The 3,757-nt window shown below is 35.4% G+C and overlaps 1 non-coding gene across 1 annotated transcript; it reads left to right on the forward strand.

Annotated features, from left to right (window-relative positions):
- Window positions 1–217: 217 nt before the first annotated feature.
- On the forward strand, window positions 218–325 carry LOC112752649 (small nucleolar RNA R71). The gene has a single exon (XR_003177075.1). It is a non-coding gene; the product is annotated as a small nucleolar RNA R71 (small nucleolar RNA).
- Window positions 326–3,757: the final 3,432 nt, after the last annotated feature.

Below are 3,757 nucleotides of genomic sequence, written 5' to 3' on the forward strand. Positions count from 1 at the left end.
CAACTTCAAGAACTCCCTTCTTCTGAGGCATCCCATTACTCACAGGATTCCTCTCAGAAGTGTACATGAACTGGTTATTAGCAACCATGTCAATGAGTTCTTGAGCTTCTGCAGGCGTTTTCTTTAGGTGAATGGATCCACCTGCAGAAGTATCCAATGACATCTTTGATAGCTCAGACAAACCATCATAGAATATATCCAGGATGGTCCATTCTGAAAGCATGTCAGAGGGACACTTTTTGGTCAACTGTTTGTATCTCTCCCAAGCTTCATAAAGGGATTCACCTTCCTTCTGTCTGAAAGTCTGAACATCCACTCTAAGCTTACTCAGCTTTTGAGGACGAAAGAACTTGGCTAAGAAAGCCTTGACCAGCTTATCCCAAGAGTTCAGGCTATCCTTAGGTTGAGAGTCCAACCATATTCTAGCTCTGTCTCTTACAGCAAAAGGGAAAAGCATGAGCCTGTAGACTTCAGGATCTACTCCATTAGTCTTAACAGTATCACAGATCTGCAAGAATTCAGTTAAGAACTGAAAAGGATCTTCAGATGGAAGTCCATGGAACTTTCAGTTCTGCTGCATCAGAGAAACTAGATGAGGTTTCAGCTCAAAATTGTTTGCTCCAATGGCAGGAATCGAGATGCTTCTTCCATTTAAATTGGAATTAGGTGCAGTAAAGTCACCAAGCATTCTCCTTGCATTATTGTTGTTGGGTTCGGCTGCCATCTCCTTTACTTGTTTGAAATTTTCAATAAGGTTGTCTATGGATTGTTGTAATTTAGCTTCTCTTAATTTTCCTCTTCAGAGTCCTTTCAGGTTCTGGATCAGCTTCAACAAGAATGCATTTTTCCTTGTTCCTGCTCATAAGAAAGAGAAAAGAACAAGAAAAGAAGAGGAATCCTCTATGTCACAGTAAAGAGGTTCCTTCTTGTTAGTAGAAGAAAGGGAGGAGATGAGATAGAAAGAGAATTTTCGAAAATAATTTTTGAAAAAGAGTTAGTGATTTTCGAAAATAGTTTTGAAAAAGGTTAGTAGTTTTTCGAAAATTCAAATAAAAAAAATAATTAGTTAATTAAAAAGAAATTTTTGAAAAAGGGGGAAGATATTTTCGAAAATTAGAGAGAGAGAGTTAGTAGGTAGTTTTGAAAAAGATAAGAAACAAACAAAAACTTAGTTAGTTAGTTGAAACAAATTTTGAAAAGATAAGAAGTTAGGAAGTTAGAAAAGATATTTTGAAATCAAATTTTTGAAAAAGTTAAGATAAGAAGATATTTTTGAAAAGATATGATAGAAATTAGTTTTTGAAAAAGATTTGATTTTTAAAATCTCAATTAATGACTTGATTCACAAGAAATCATAAGATATGATTCTAGAACTTAAAGTTTGAATCTTTCTTAACAAGTAAGTAACAAACTTGAAATTTTTTGAATCAAAACATTAATTGATGATGTTATTTTCGAAAATATGATGTAAAAATAAGAAAAATATTTTTGAAAAATATTTTTGGAATTTTCGAAAATAACTAAGAAATTTGAAAAAGATTTGATTTTTGAAAAAGATTTTGAAAAAGGTGAGATTTTTAAATTGAAAATTTTGATTTGACTCATGAAAACAACTAGATTTTAAAAATTTTTGAAAAAGTTAAATCTCATTTTCGAATTTATGAGAGAGAAAAAGGGAAAGATATATTTTTTTTTTTGAATTTTTTTATGATGAGAGAGAAAAACAAGTAAAATGATGCAATGCATGAAATTTTTAGATCAAAACAATGAATGCATGCAAGAATGCTATGAATGTCAAGATGAACACCAAGAACACTATGAAGATCATGATGAACATCAAGAACACATTTTTGAAAAATTTTTAATGCAAAGAAAACATGCAAGACACCAAACTTAGGATTCTTTAATGCTTAGACACTAAGGATCCAAGAATGCATATGAACAACAAGAAAAGACACAAAACATGCAAATGCAAAGATCAAACAAGAAGACTTACCAAGAACAACTTGAAGATCATGAAGAACACTATGAATGCATGAATTTTCGAAAAATACAAGATGCACATGCAATTGACACCAAACTTATAACATGACTCAAGACTCAAACAAGAAACACAAAAAATATTTTTGATTTTTATGATTTTATGATTTTTTTTTTGTATTTTTCTTTTAATTTTTCGAAAATCATTTTGAAAAAAAGAAAAATAAGGATTCCAAAATTTTTAATATGAATTCCAGGAATCTTATGCTCTTTAGCCTAAAGCTCCAATCAAAGGGTCAGGCATGGCTTAATAGCCAGCCAAGCTTTAGTGTGTAACTCAGACATGACACGTCTAACATGCCCTACAGTCGTATTAGACATGGCTTTACAGCCAGCCATGCTTCATGAAACACTAGAATTCATTCTTAAAAATTCTGAAAAAAAAATATTTTTGAAAACATTATTTAAAATTTTTTTTTCTTCAAAAACAAGGGAGAAATTTTTAAAAGATTTTTGAAAAATTTTTGAAAAGAAAACAAAAAGAAAATTTACCTAATCTGAGCAACAAGATGAACCGTCAGTTGTCCAAACTCGAACAATCCCCGGCAACGGCGCCAAAAATTTGGTGCGCAGAAATTGTGACTACACTTTGATTATGTAAAATTCATCGCTCTTTCTTTCCCTGGTAATGGCGCCAAAAACATGATGCCAATACCATGGTTCACAACTTCGCACAACTAACCAGCAAGTGCACTGGGTCGTCCAAGTAATACCTTACGTGAGTAAGGGTCGAATCCCACGGAGATTGTTGGTATGAAGCAAGTTATGGTCACCTTGTAAATCTCAGTCAGGCGGATATAAAATAGTAATGGGGTTCTCGATCATGCTAGAATAGGATTTACTATCCTTTTGCGTCTATCACTACGCCCAGAAATCGCGAGTTTGAAGCTCGTCACAGTCATTCAATCATTGAATCCTACTCGGAATACCACAGACAAGGTTTAGACTTTCTGGATTCTCTTGAATGCCGCCATCATTCTAGCTTATACCACGAAGATTCTGATTAAGAGATCTAAGAGATACTCATTCAATCTAATGTAGAACGGAAGTGGTTGTCAGGCACGCGTTCATAAGGAATGATGATGATTGTCACGTTCATCACATTCAGGTTGAAGTGCGAATGAATATCTTAGAAGCGAAATAAGATGAGTTGAATAGAAAACAGTAGTACTTTGCATTAATCTTTGAGGAACAGCAGAGCTCCACACCTTAATTTATGGAGTGTAGAAACTCTACCGTTAAAAATACATAAGTGAATGGAGTTCATTGGTCTCGGCCCCAGAGGGGGACCGGAGTAACCAAGACTGTGAATACAATGATAAAAAGTTCTATTTATAATAAACTAGTCACTAGGGTTTACAGAAGTAAGTAATTGATGTATAAATCCACTTCCGGGGCCCACTTGGTGTGTGCTTGGGCTGATCTTGAGTGTTGCACGTGTAGAGGTCATTCTTGGAGTTGAACGCCAGCTTTTGTGCCAGTTTGGGCGTTGAACTCCACTTTGCAGCTTGTTTCTGGCATTCAACGCCAGAATTGGGCAGAGAGCTAGCGTTGAATGCCTCATGCGGCCGCGTGCCCTGCATTTTCGACGTAAAAGGGTGCACAATGCTATATTGTGCGAGAGTGGTGCTGGATTGGTGCTGGAAGCACAACCCTTGTCACGCGACCGCGTCGGCGACGCGGCCGCGTCAACTATTCTCTGACGCACACTCACGCG

The sequence above is a fragment of the Arachis hypogaea genome, chromosome 15, assembly GCF_003086295.3.
Source record: "Arachis hypogaea cultivar Tifrunner chromosome 15, arahy.Tifrunner.gnm2.J5K5, whole genome shotgun sequence".
Taxonomy (NCBI): Eukaryota; Viridiplantae; Streptophyta; class Magnoliopsida; order Fabales; family Fabaceae; genus Arachis; species Arachis hypogaea.